Source organism: Crinia signifera, chromosome 1 (genome assembly GCF_055691185.1).
Source record: "Crinia signifera chromosome 1, ASM5569118v1, whole genome shotgun sequence".
Classification (NCBI taxonomy): domain Eukaryota; kingdom Metazoa; phylum Chordata; class Amphibia; order Anura; family Myobatrachidae; genus Crinia; species Crinia signifera.
Genome location: NC_139217.1, coordinates 391,376,183 through 391,391,642, shown reverse-complemented (window position 1 = coordinate 391,391,642; position 15,460 = coordinate 391,376,183). Strand labels below are relative to the sequence as shown.

Sequence of the window (15,460 nt, the reverse complement as noted above, 5' to 3'; positions counted from 1 at the left end):
TTAATTTGAGCGTGAACTTAATTAGAGAATGTTAATCCCTTAAACATCGGAAGCGAGTGGGTTAGAGTATACAAAAGTATGTTTAAGGCTGGTAACTGAAACCGTGTATACAATCACCCACAATCCTTTGCGCTACCAATAACGCCCCATTTCGGATGGGCGTATGTTCCAACCTTTGAATGCGATATATCGGGCGCCCAGATAATACACCAAGGGGTGAATTTATGAAGCTTGGAGAAGTGTTATCTATCCCCATAAAGAACGTTATGAGCAAGGTGATAATGGTTCAGCCAATCAGCTACAATATGTAAATTGACAGGTAAGAGCTGATTGGCTGAACCATTATCACCTTGCTCATAACGTTCTTTATGGGGATAGATAACACTTCTCCAAGCTTCATAAATTCACCCCCAAGTACCAAATCAACTTTTCCACATTTTAGGAAATAGCCTGCTATGCTTATCGCTCACAAGGTTCATGGAGGTGCTTAACACGCATTTTATTTAGATTTTTTTAAATTATTTTTACACAATGGGACTTACTGCGCTTACCGTAATAGTGGCACACTGGTATCTATTTAATATTATGACAACATAGCTGCAAGTATCAACCGCACCTACAGCCGCTATGAGTCTATGTACCATGGTCAGTCTTTACTGGACTCCTGGATATAGTATCTCCATATGCCAGATGGATACATTGCGGTGAGCCTAAACAAGCAACCCGTGTAACCACCTCCTGTCCACACAGTGTACAGGTCACCCACACAATCCACTCAAGACACCCAGACAGGTGAGCGGGATGCCGCCCATAGGTCTGTCCCACTCTGTCATTGCCCACCACAATAAGGAGCCGGTGAACAATACATATTGGACTGAATTGGACTTTGATTAATGGACTTTGTGTGAACATTCTTGCACACTTTCTGCACTAGATGGAGCCCAGTTTCACCACATCATATGTTCACACCCTTTGTTTTCTACTGACATCTTTCATGTATGTTGTCTACTTGTATTTAACTGTGTTCACTTGTACACTGACCAGCATTGTGTCAGGATTTTTCAGGAAAATTGTCAAAACACGCTACTTGATTGGTTTATTGTCATTACACCGTAACATCACCACATTAGCCTCTAAAGGCCCTCATACTTTATGCAATTTATCACATGTAAGCCTGGGGAGATGGAATTGAATTGAAAAATCCTATTCTATTCTAAAGCTTACTCAGCCAATCAGCGGCCGCCCAGTCTTTTGGATAGGATTTTTGAATTCTCCCCGCCGGCCCCCGCTCCCTGTTCACCCCACCATATCAGATGAGATATATTATTGGTGCTTAGCACCAGCGATGTGCCACTGACGGCTGCACATAAGATTTATCTTATGCGCAGCCCGTCCAACCTACGACTTTGATCTGTTGCGCACGGGACCACGCATTGGATTAGATCGGATGTCATACACTTGTGATTTGGGCCGATTTCTCAACCTGATCCGTAGGTTTTTATCGGGCCCAAATTGCATGTATGGGGGCCTTTTAGCTATAGTAATTAAGCCCTGCACCATCCAGATCTCTTTTTAAACAGTGCTGCTATATACTGCGCTTATAGTAATGGTGATTGGAGAGGACGTACCTCTGACTGTCTGTCTGCGGTTGGCATGAGGCGAGTGCTGTACAGGGTGCAGCTATCTTCCTGTGCTGGCCTATGCTGTGTGTAGAAGGGGTGTTGTGCTATACACGGTGCTGCTGTACTCCTGTGCTGTAAAGGGGTGCTGCCCTGTTCACTGTAATAATAAAGGGGTGCTATAAATTAAAGGGTGCTGTATAATTAAAGGGCCGCTGTCCAGGTTGCTGTGAAGGGGTGCTACACTGTGTGCTTTAAAAATAGAGGCATGGCAGTGTGTGCTGTAAAAATTAAGGAGCACTGTCTTGAAATAGAAATAATAATACAGGGTTGCTGCCCTGTGTGCTGTTGCTGTAAAGGGGTGCTGCTGTCCTGTGCTTTTAAAGGGGTGCTGCTGTCCTGTGCTTTTAGGTGTGCTGTATATAAGTCCAGCGGTCCTGCCCTGTGCTGCTGTATAAGTGTAGCGGTGGTGCACGTTCATACAGAAATGGAGGAGGAGGACACACAATTCAAAGACCAGGAACCACTTCCTTGTGCTGATGCTTCTGCCACCGGTCATGACATTGATGATGCAATTCCATCTACGTCATATGTTAAGGCTGATGCCCAATGTCATAGAGGGCATGTAAAATCCAAGAAGCTAAAATTAATAACACCCCCCCCCCCCCCAAAAAAAAAATAATTATCTGATGAGAAATTGAAAATTGGCAATAAGTAATTCATGACATGATGGCAAGGAAAGTCTAAGGCCTTGGCCTATGTTTGGCTAGTGGTTCAGCTCCTAGTGCAGATGGAAGCCCTCCTCCCTCACAAAAAAATTAAGGAAATTAAGGTAGCAAAAGCAGAGGAAACAACTGCGTTCTACAGAGATATCCTAAATCCCCAATGAGTCCAAGTGTGACAGCGGTTGCGATGTCAAGGCCTGACCTTCCCAACACTGGATGGGAAGAGAAGGCTCCGTCCACCATGCTCCTGCCAGCACTTGCACCACCAGTGCAGTTGCTGATATTGACATTAAGGATGTCACTGCAGAAGTACAGTACACAGGAGGTGGTGATGTGGTTTGCTTAAATAAGGCACAGGTGGAGACAGTTGTTGGCCATGGGACGTTAAAGCCCATTGTCATGCCTGGCCAGAAGACAAAAAAAAATTCACCTTTTCGGTCTGGAATTATTTCTAACCAAATCCGGATGATGACAACGGTCTCGCCACATGTAGTCTTTGTAAAAGCATAATAAGTAGGGGTAAGACGCTAAGCCCTGTCAATTTCCTCTTCAATCAGGATTGGGAGCAGTCCTGCAGGCCATGTCATAGGCATGACTGACTCCTCTCTCATTTTGGATTCCTCCGGAGGATCATTGAGTGCTACACCTACTGCTGCTGCTGATGTTGTAGCTGCTGGGAGTCGATCCAGACTGTAATACACAAAAAAGCACAAATTACCTTGTGAGATATTCAGAAAACAACCTTCTTTCATGTGAAAGTCAAAAAAAGTTTAACAAACAAAAAGGACAAGTGACATCCAAAACAGGCCAAATAAGGTCAGCATCAGGTCCCTGGTATAAATAAAGCAAGTCTCTCGCCAATTGTAGTGGCTGTGGTGGGTTTTGCTGTGTAAGCTGGGTCCCGGCGTGGAAATGCTTGGCACCACTGTAGAGAGCTTATGAAGGTGGAGTATCGTGAACTTCAGAAGCTGTTTTTTAGGGAAGTGCCTGATGCCATCCAAGAGTGCTGGAACAGAAAGTGTCAAGTGCTGAATCCAGTAGGTCTGAAATCCATCAATCTGGGAGTCGATCGTCATCCCATTTGGGGAGCCGGAAGACCGTTTCTACTATATTAACTAAGCAATTGACTGTCCAACAGTCCTTTTACTAGGAAGATGAAATATGACAACAGTCACCCTGTTGCAAACCTGATTACAGAGGCCATAACAGTTACGCTGGTGTTAGATGTGCGGCCGGTATCCATCTTTAGTGCAGTGAGAATTAGGCCGTTGATGGAGGTACTGTGTTTCCGGTACCAAATACCATCTAGATTCCACTTCACTAGGCAAGCAATTACCACATAGTATAGCGACACTAAGAAAAGTGTCCTGAAAAATATCATTGTACCCACTCTCTACTTAACCACAGACAAGTGAAAAAGAGCAAATTAAGGACTACATGACTGTGACAGCCCACTGGGTCGAAGTATTGCCTTCCGCAGTGGCGTCTCGCAAACACCAACTCGTTCCTAGACAGGCTATGCTGTCTATCACTAGTTTTTGTAAGAGGCACACTGCTGAGAACCTCTTTGAGAAACTACAGCACATCATTGCACAATGGCTTACCCCACTTACTCTCTTGGGTAATTGTGATATCTCTGGGCATGACATCTTGTGTGAGAGCATTACATCTTGGCAGCTTCCAGCACATTCCATGTTTTGCTCACACAATAAATTTGGGGCGTGCAGGATATGCTTAGGTAGCTTGAAAAATTTCGGGCCACTTTTGACATTCAGCCACTGCTTGCCCAAAGACTGGAGTGCCAGCAAACCATCCTGTACTTGCTCTGCCATCACCTGAAGCAAGAGGTGGTAACGAGGTGGAATTCAACCGTATATATGCTTCAGAGGATGGAGGAGCAGCAAAAGACCAATGAAGCTTCTACATTCATCTCGACATAGGCAAAGGAGGGGGAATGACCGGACTCAAGCACAGTGGAGAATGATTTCAGTGTTGTGCAAGGTTCCCCAACCCTTCGAATGTGCCACACGTGAAGTCAGTTCAGGCACTGTCAGCTTGAGTCAGGTAATTCCCATCATCAGGCTGCTGCAGAAGCAGTTGGAGAAATTGAAGGAGGAGCTAAAATGGAGCGATTCCACCAAGTATGTGGAAATTGTTGATTATTCTCTTTGCTAAGATTTACGGTTGGTCAATCTGTTGAAATCAGAGCACTACATTTTGGCCACCGTGCTTGATCACAGATCTAAAGCTTTAGTTGTATCTCTGTTTCTGGCGGACACAATTCTGCAGAGGTGCAAAGGCCTTCTGGCAAGAAAATTGTCAGCTGAAGTGGATCGTGACACAGAAAACAGCTCCTCCTTCATTTTCTCCTGCAACAAGGAAAACACTTTACATTTCCTAGACAACCCGCTGGTGGTGACCTGAATTAGGCCCCCGCAAGTTATGGAAGGAAGGAAGGATTTACAAATTTGCAAAAATCTCCCCCAATTTTCTTTTCACGTCATTATGGGTTATTGTGTGTAGAATTTTGAGGGAATTATGAATTTATTCCACTGTAACATATCAAAATGTGGAAAAAGTGAAGCGCTGTGAATACTTTCTGGGTGCACTTTATGTCAAAGATGGAGTACTCTTGTTACTGTAAACCTACATGAATAGCTTATAGACCACATAACGTCTTTAGTTCTTGCTATAAAAATAGTGGCATGGAATATCTTGTGGCTACATATTTGGAACTGTTTTTCATTAAACTATTTCTGGAAGTCCTTTAACATGTACATAGGAATGGTCAAACAAAATGCTGGAGGTAGGGAGGCTGTCTCCAATAATGTGTTCATAGTGCTACAGGCATGCTGTAAGCAACAGTGCAGGCTTCTCCCCAGTCCCTGTATCCCTGTCATAAAGAGTCAGTTTCTGTCTGTCTCCAGTGATCTGGTCTTTAGACGAGGCATGTGAAAAAGTCTACATGTCACCTTTCAATTGAAAAGGGTTTTAAATCTCTATTGAACTTAAGGTAAAAAAAAAAAAGGAGAAGATCAGATGAAGTTTTATAAAATAATATAATGGCCTACTTACTTAAAAGGGGGAATTGTAGTATTTGTGGAGAAACAGAAAGTACAGATGTGCCCAGACATGTCTTTGTTTGCTGCGTATAGCAGAGTTTCTCAGCGCTGCAGGAGGAGTACCCATCACTGCATGCTGCACTCACCGCATGTGCGTATTGCACCCTCCCGCTATGCAATAAGAGCCTGATTCTGGTCAGCAGTTTGCTGCTTTGCGAGCCAAATAATGCTGCCCTCCAGGTGTGCGAATGCCCACCCCCCTGCTAAACGCCAATTATCCCGCAGCGCTGCAAATAGATGTTTAGCATACACATCCGTTCTCAGGCTTGCATGTGGGCCAGAATGGTTACCGACCATTGAAGGATTTCTATCTATCAGCTGCCTGATCCCGGAAGGCAGATGGCCACCCCCGTTCGCATGGGGGACGCCCAGTGTTTTCCTGGGTGCACCCAGTGTTTTTCCGGGGTACAGCCAGAAATACCAGCGCGTTTATATGCACTTGCAATGCCCCCAGTACGCCTCCTCCATGCCTCCTGCTGCGAGCACCTCGGAGTCTATGCAAGTCCCTGAATCGAAGGCACCCGCAGAGAAGACCTGCACATGTGCATGTTGGCATATGCGCATGCCAGATCTTCAACATTGAACTCTCCGTACAAACGTACGAGGGAGTTTGTTAACCAGAATCACCCCCTAAGTCTTGTGCATTGCAGCAACTACTTAAGAGTGGATTAGGTGCTACAGGTGTCTTCTTAACTATCATTTTTTCAAACAACAGCCAATCAGTTATGAGCTGATTGGCTGACACTTTGGGGTCTACTTACTAAGCCTGGGAGATGAACAATAACTATATTGTTAACCATATATCATTCATTTGTCTAGTGTGTTTCCTCAATATAGTAAACTATGCGCAATCCTGCACATCGTTAAGGCCCCGTCATCTGTGCTGCATGCACAATGTTGAATATCGTCAATGAGGCATGCTAGCAGTGGAGGCGGGAAACATCACTTAACGATATCGCTAATTATAGTGTTCATTGTGTATATGCTATATCGTGCACCCTGGAACTCCGACAATATCATATACCGCTCTCAGTGTGGATTGGGTAGTGTGTATGGGGCTTAACTAAAAGTTTTCAAACACACTAACTAAACTAAATGTGACAGTTAGTAGCTCATTGGCTGGTACTTTATCTCCCACTTTATCTCTATCCAAGGCTTATTAAATAGACCCCGCTGTCTCTTTCCACATTATCTCTCTCCAAGGCTTAGTAAATGTGCCCCAGTGGTGGGGCGATTTCAGCCCATTTTCTAAGCGATCTGACTAGATTGCTTCGAAAATTACCCTACATTGCTTCGTATGTAGGAGCAACAGTGATACGCAGACCCAAGCATCTATATCGCCGGGCAATTAAGATCCTGCATGCAGGATAAATCTAGTCAGATCGCCAGTCAGGGCCATTGCTCTCACCGGCCCTGAATGATCACTCAGCACACATCGCTGACACATAGCTGTGCAGCACTGTGTGTTGAGCGACCTTGCACCGCCCCTTGTGTAGGCCCCATAAACCTATATAGATTTTCAGATTCCGTTGCTGTAATGTTAGGGATGCAATATCTGTAATCGTAGTGTGAAATAAAATAATTCTTTGTTATGTATATTTGAATAAAGACCAAATCAATCTTAAAATTTACTTTATTTCTTGCTATAGTATTAGATCTTTAACCCTTTGAGTGCCAATATCTCTGTGAGAGATGTGCAAAATATCCACAAAAATTGCCAGCGCCACTCACATTTGTTATATAAATTGAAATAAAAAATATTTTGTTTAAAAAGATTCAATTTCCCGTATAGAGCAAACATTACAGGGCATGTAAAAATTTTGCTTCCCAATTTTCACACCTATTTTGACAAATTCACTTTGCACTCAAGCGGTTAAATCTAGTTCTGTTTCATATATTCATATGTTGATCTGAAATCATTGTAATTTGCCTATCACTAAATCTAAAGGTGGGTACACACGGAACGATGTCGGAAGCGTTCCGACATCGTTAACGAGTGTATCAAATCGTTCATCGTGCTTACACACGGAACGATTGGATACACTTGACAAAAGATTTGTCTATGATCTTCCTGCATGCAGGAAAGATCATAGACCATCGTTAACGATTCACGGGTACGCGCATCGTTAACGATGCACGGAACGATTTGAACGATTGGTCGTTCCCATCGATCGGGAACGCCCACATCGGGCTTCAAATCTATCCGTGTATACCCAGCTTTAGGCTTGGCTATATTTCATTTAGTGCAGTGGATCCTAGGCAGCAATGGCAGAGAAGTTTAAAGAGTACACAAATATTCTCCATTCATCTGTGCTGAGCCACCTGAAGGTCTCCAAAGCGCTCACTGAATTTTTCTGGACATCTCACCAACTAGTTTGCAAGTTTTCCCGAGAAAATCACTTGAGCGATAATTAATTTTGGTGCCGGTAACTTGTATTCATTGCCTCACAGACCAGGAGGGATTTGTGATATGATAAATGCTTCTGGCATGATCTAATGAAGTCATATAGCACTTAGCACGAGCGTAGAGGCACGCAGCAATGTCTGCCCACTAGAGCACCTGCTGTCCTACTGAACAGCCTCATCTATTTCATCAAATTGTTTTGTACTGATCAATAAGCAGTTTTGTGTGGCCTTTCACTACTGTCAGTTGTCATTGAGTGATGTAAATACACGTCAGAAGCAAGAAACTTCATTGCTTTCTGTGGCTGTCACTGGGCTCCGAGACAGTTGGAAGCTTGTTTTGTCTGGCTCACTGTCACAAGATGTCAGGCGCATAAATGTATCCTTTTTTTTACTTCTCTTTTTATTAGTGAAAAGAGTGATGTATATTATTTTGTGTGTATTATTAAAATTGTTTACTTATTCCCAAGGTGCATCTTCATATAAATTAGATTATAATTGTATACTTTTTAATATCAATATCTGATGCAATAACCCCAAAAATTATTATTACTGTGTAAAAACTGTTAAGGTCCATACACACTGGGTGATTATGCCCAGCGTGTATGGACAGCGATGATCGCTATCATCATTGGGGGGGAAAGCCGCTCAATGCATACATCACTGAGCGACTTTCCCCCTGCCCGGTGCCGTCAGCGGAGGGAAGGACGGCTTTGCATTGTGCAGTGCTATGCAAAGCCATCCTTAAAGCCGCTGATCTGCTGGTAATACCAGCAGATGAGTAGGTTTCCCGGCGATGATGTTGAAGCACGCAGCACCGCTCACCGCCGGGCCATACACACTGGGTGGCTTTGAGCTGAAAGCCACTCAAACCTGCTGTTTTGAGCGGCTTTCAGCTCAAAGTCTCCCAGTGTGTATGGGCCTTTAGGCTCACTAGCACAATTCAGTGGTGCACATAGCTCTGAGTCGTTCCCAAATGGCTGATGTTTTGTGGTCTGAGCTGCACTGTGCCGCAATGGTCTTGCAGCGCTGATTGCAGTGTGGTTTTATACACAGCTTGAATGACAGACTGCGATTGTTTGGAAGAGTTGATGAAACTCAGAAGTTTCTTGACCTTTTGGGGCATGTTGCAGCCATCAACGGTCCCTTTAGAGGCAGTTTCAGAGACCCAGGAGGCTTATTTGTGATAGAAATTCTGGGTGCATAGAGTTACTTAGACGCTGCATTATCTTACACAAGTAGCAGATCAAAGAAGCTGGTGGTGGACATCTTATTCTAAAAGACTACTCCTGCTGCATATGTATATCTCCTCTGCTGTGACAAGATGCAACAATGACTTGATCATTATTAGAAATGTTGGGAAGTAGGATTGGCAGATGAAGCTATTTGTCTGGAATGCGGTTAACATCGCGAATAGCATCCAGCAGTCAGAGTACCATCGCCAGCATCCTGACTTGCAGCCATAAGACCGACGCAGCAATCCCGACATCAGTGAGGACGCCAGTGATGGAATCCTGAATGCCAGCATTCTGAACGTAAGTCACGCATCGCTGCAAATGAGTTTTTCGCCAAGCACAATGTGACAATGCTGCCTCAACCAACCTACAGTCTGAAACTGGTCCAAGCTGACTTCATTCTGTTCCCCGGTTCAAACGTTTTGAACATTGACCGTCATTCTAGTGTTAGTATGGTAACAGAAAGGTTGGGACTTCCAAAAACTACTGTGCAAGAGATTGTGACAAATTAATTAGCGATGGGAAAGGTGTGTGCCCGATTGGTTCCCAAGGTTTTGATTTAAAACAGGCAGCGAAACTTGGATATTTGAGTATGGTCTGAAAACAAAAAGGCAAAATGCAGAGTGGTACACACCATTGTCAGCTCAAGGGTCATACTTTGAAAATTATTGACCTTGTGTATCTGAAAGTTCAATAAATAGTTTTTCTCTACCGTCCAATGGGATACTGGGCTTCACTACTATGGGGATTGAGACCTCCGCAGGAGAGACAGGCACATAAAAGAACTTTCCGTGTGGGTGCACTGGCTCCTCCCCTCAATCTCCCTCCACTAGTCAGTTTTGAAAAATGTGCCTCAGGAGAGGCAGTGCTTCTGGATGCTCCAGAGTTTTTTCCACATTTATTTTCAAGCCAGGAAGATCAGGTGCTCCTTCAGGGGGCCATTACCAGGCTGCTTCAGTCTCAGGTAATTGTACCGGTGCCAGACACGGAGCAGGGCCAGGGATATTATTCCAACTTATTCCTGGTACCGAAGCCAGACGGCTCAGTAAGACCCATCCTGAATCTAAAGTCACTGAACCCCTTCCTGCGCGTGTTCAAGTTCAGGATGGAGTCCTTGCGCTCTGTGATCGCCAGCCTAGAAAGAGGGGAGTTCCTGGCCTCTATAGACGTCAAAGACGCCTACCTACACATCCCTATCTGGCCCCCACACCAAATCTATCTCAGGTTTGCCTTGGGGAATGACCATTACCAATTCCGGGCGTTGCCTTTCGGCCTGTCGACAGCCCCGCGGGTTTTCACAAAGGTAATGGCGGAAATGATGTCACTACTCAGGCTCCGGAGGGTGAATGTAGTGCCATACCTGGACGACCTGCTAATAAAAGCAGGGTCGGCGGAGGCTTTAAGCAGTGCTCTCAATCTGTCCATACAGGTTCTAAGAGACCACGGGTGGATCCTGAACATGCCCAAATCATCGCTGGTTCCAACCCAGAGGATGGTTTTCTTGGGCATGATCCTGGATACGTCGGAACAAAAAGTCTTTCTGCCGATGGAAAAGGTCACTGCAATACAACAGCTGGTCAGGGAGGTCCTACAGTCACCTCTGGTACAGATCCATCTTTGCCTCCGGCTTCTAGGCAAGATGGTGGCTTCATTCGAAGCAATACAATTTGGCCGCTTCCATTCCAGGACTTTTCAATTGGATATTCTGACAAAATGGTCCGGCTCCCCCCTGCAGATGCGCAGAAGGATTGGCCTTGCAACAAGAACCAGGATCTCGCTACAGTGGTGGCTAGATTCATCCAATTTGTTGGCAGGCAGACGGTTCCAGATCCAGGACTGGATTCTGGTAACCACGGACGCCAGCCTGAGGGGCTGGGGAGCTGTGACACAGGGAGTCCGCCTACAGGGTCGATGGTCTCCACTGGAGTCAGGCCTTCATATCAACAAGCTGGAGTTGAGGGCGGTCTACTATGCCCTGTTACAGGCAGCTCCATTGTTACAGGGAAAGGCGATCCAGGTCCAGTCGGACAATGCCACCACTGTGGCCTATATAAATCGGCAGGGTGGTACCAAGAGCATGCCTTGCATGAGAGAAGCGTCAAAAATTCTGTCCTGGGCGGAACAGAATGTCCAGGCCCTGTCTGCCATTTTTATCCCGGGGGTCGACAATTGGGAGGCGGACTTCCTGAGTCGTCACGATCTTCACCCGGGAGAGTGGGGCCTTCACACTCAGGTGTTCAATGCCATAGTGGATCTGTGGGGGCTCCCTCAGATCGACCTGATGGCTTCACGATTGAACCACAAGGTAGCAATGTACTGTGCACGGACCAGAGACCCAGGGGCGATAGCGGTGGACGCTCTCACCTGGACCTGGGATTTCCAATTGGTGTACCTCTTCCCACCTCTCCCATTGTTGGCTCGGGTGCTAAAGCGGCTCCGGCATCAGGGGACGGAGGCCATACTGGTGGCACCAGACTGGCCAAGAAGGGCCTGGTACGGGGACATTCAGGCCATGCTAGTGGAAGACCCGTGGCGTCTGCCCCTAAGAGAAGACCTGCTCCTCCAGGGCCCGTTCGTCTTCCAGGACTTACAGCGGCTACGTTTAACGGCCTGGAGGTTGAGCGGCAGATCTTAGTCCACAAGGGTCTCCATCCCTCTGTCGTCACTACAATGATAAAAGCCAGGAAGCCGGTGACGGCGTCTCATTATCATGTAATATGGCGCAGATATATTGCCTGGTGTGAGAAGAATGACTTGCCTCCGGCCAGTTTTCGATTAAACAGTCTGCTACGTTTCCTTCAGGCTGGCCTGGATAAGGGACTCAGATTGGGTTCCTTAAAGGTCCAAATTTCCGCACTATCTGTGTTTTTTCAGAAAAAGATTGCGGCCTTGCCGGAAGTGCAAACCTTCTTACAGGGGGTGCTGAGGATTCAGCCCCCCTTTGTGCCTCCCACTGCACCATGGGATTTGGAAGTAGTTCTTACTTTCTTAAAATCAGCCCGGTTTGTTCCACTGGAGGAGTCTGAGCTGCGACACCTCACTTGGAAGACTGTTGTTCTGCTGGCTCTAGCTTCGGCCAGGAGGGTGTCCGAGCTCGGGGCCTTATCTTGTCGGAGCCCTTACCTTGTGTTCCACAACGATAGGGCGGAACTCAGGACTAGACCACAATTCCTTCCAAAGGTGGTGTCAGGGTTCCACCTAAACCAACCTATTGTGGTTCCTTCTAGCGCGACACACCCGGATATACCAGATACCTTGGATGTGGTCCTCACCCTTAAGGGGTATGTCAAGCGCACAGCTAGGATCCGTAAGACGGACAGCCTGTTTGTGCTTTATGATGCGCAGAAGAAGGGTTTACCTGCTTCAACGCGTACCATTGCCAGGTGGATAAGATGTACTATCCAGCAGGCTTATGCATCAGCTGGTTTGTCGCTTCCTTTTTCAGTAAAGGCTCATTCAACCAGGTCTGTAGGTACCTCTTGGGCGGCTGCTCGAGGGGTGTCGGCAATGCAGCTATGCAGGGCCGCAACTTGGTCAGGGCAACACACATTTGTGAAGTTCTACAAGTTTGACACCCTGGCCAGGGAGGATTCCCAGTTCGGGAATGCGGTTCTACAGCAGAATCCGCACGTTCCCACCCGTTCTGGTAGCTTTGGGACCTCCCCATAGTAGTGAAGCCCAGTATCCCATTGGACGGTAGAGAAAATAGGATTTTGGGTACCTACCGGTAAATCCTTTTCTCGTAGTCCATATGGGATACTGGGAGCCCGCCTCAGTGCGGCTTTTTCTGCTGTCAGACCTACTTTATTGTTAGGCTTATTGCCTTGTTTTCTATAGGATAAATATGACTATAGATTTGTTCTAGTTACAGGTGTCCTCTTAAGTTGTTAGGATTCACCTCTTTTATATGTTTTTTGTTCGTTTGGGTGTGCTGGATGAATCTCACCACAATACATTATCACATACTCCTCACATGCTCACCTTCGGCACAGTTTTTGCATTAACTGACTAGTGGAGGGAGATTGAGGGGAGGAGCCAGTGCACCCACACTGAAAGTTCTTTTATGTGCCTGTCTCTCCTGCGGAGGTCTCAATCCCCATAGTAGTGAAGCCCAGTATCCCATATGGACTACGAGAAAAGGATTTACCGGTAGGTACCCAAAATCCTATTTTCCCGGATTTAGTCTCTAATTTCCAGACAGACCCTGTATTTAACAATGATCCTGTTACTGGACTATGGCTACTGTTACATTCTCACTTCTACCACCTGTGTCACAGTCTCTCTGCCCCTCCCCGATTTGTGTGTGTGTATATATATATATATATATATATATATATATATATATATATATATATATATATATATATATCTCTTTCCAATGCACTCGCAGTAAATCCTTGTAATTATTGCTGGGGTGCTTCGTGTAGATGCCAGAACAGCTAGTATGTAAGTCCAAGAACAAGGCACTCACCAGACTTTTCAAATGCAAATGTACTTTTTATTCCTTAAAATGACTGCATATTTCCAACGTTTCGGACCTCCTCAGGGCCCTTAGTCAGAGACCCAGGTAGCAGATGGCTGTCTGCCCATGTGGACCAGCATATATAGGTACATAATTAACTACATAATCATCAGGTGTCAGCTACACCTGTCTGCCAATTGCAGCATAATCAACCGGTCACATGACCACTCCAATTTGTAAACACTACACCACATATTTAAGTCCCACAAACTCAGCATCTGTTTATAATACCCTATAGATGGTATTAATTAAAGTGCAAAATAGCCACAATCGCAATATAGACAATAAGGTTAAACTGATTTTACGTATTCCAGGTACTTACCCGGGTCTTATGTATAGCCCATGTACCTTTCGGATATCGATCAATATCTCCCGTGCTCAGTCATTTAGGTTTGTTTTAAATGACTGAGCACGGGAGTTTAGATATTGATCGATATCCGGAAGGTACATGGGCTATACATAAGACCCGGGTAAGTACCTGGAATACGTAAAATCAGTACTTAAACCTTATTGTCTATATTGCGATTGTGGCTATTTTGCACTTTAATTAATACCATCTATAGGGTATTATAAACAGATGCTGAGTTTGTGGGACTTAAATATGTGGTGTAGTGTTTACAAATTGGAGTGGTCATGTGACCACTCCAATTTGATTGGCTCGCGGGCCAGCGCCAGAATTGAAATAGCTGCAGACCTGCTCTGAATACAGCCGGGTTTCCCACCTCTCTGTACCCAGCTGTCACTCACCACGAGTACCTGTTTCCCACCTCTCTGTACCTGCTGTCACTCACCAAAAGATGATGAGCATCTCACTCCCCCCATGGCAACGAGCATTACACTCCCGTGTGGCAACGAGCATTTCACTACTGTGTGGTATAATGTGAACTGATACTATTATCTGGCCACATGTTGTCCCAATTTTTATTTATTTGCTGGGTTTTATTGCTGGTCCCAGTCAGCTTCCCTTGCATTTAGAAAAGCAAATTATTGGATCAAGAATTTCTATTTGCTTTTCTGTATGAAAGGTAATATTTGAATGCTTGGGTTTAATTATCATAAGTGGTTTAAAGACTAAGATAATGCTAGAATCACACCCTTATTGGTTCTAGAGTGTGTATTGGAGGCTGCACTTTGGAGTCTAAAAGATTTAAAACTGTCTTTTTATAGTGTGTGTGTGTGTGTGTGTGTGTGTGTGTGGTGTTCTGGTATTATGTGGGTAGGCCAATTAATACTCCACCCACATTGTAGCTCCACCCACAATATCCACAGTGCGGGGCACTAAAAGCTATGTTTTCTTACCAAGGGCCAGGTCTGGGTTAAATATAATATGCATACACTGTAAGCTATTCTGCAGTAATGTATACGCCTTCTGGTTCCCTGTTCATGAATGGCAGTACATGAGGCACTATTCAGTTGGATTTATGTTGCATATTGAGCACGGTTTACACATGGCCCCCTGTGAGTTTAGCACAGACGTTAATTGACAACGCATATTGAGTGTTCAGTCAAATAATTAACATGGTTTCTTGGCTTCTTCACTGTTAGTCAATTTATCTACTAGATCTGAAACAAAATGTGGACTCTGGATGAAGTAAGCTGCATTAACATCACTGCTGTGACTTTCTGCTTTGTCAGGTCTATGTGGACCATAGCATGGCATATGGGTTCCGGAGGATAGATCAACAGACATTAGGTCGATCATATGGCCCAACAGGTTGTCCGTCTCTTCCCCCCCCCCCACATTATTTATCATCAACACTATTGGGATAAGTAACTTTGCCTGAAGCGTGGCTAGTGAAGCGTGGCTACACATTTTCACTGATTTAGCTTACTT

General features: G+C 45.2%; 1 protein-coding gene across 1 annotated transcript in view; it reads left to right on the top strand.

Moving 5' to 3' along the window:
* SNX24 (sorting nexin 24) overlaps positions 1–15,460 on the top strand; it is a 126,968-nt gene that overhangs the window by 17,258 nt on the left and 94,250 nt on the right. The gene's annotated exons all lie outside the window — the stretch shown is intronic.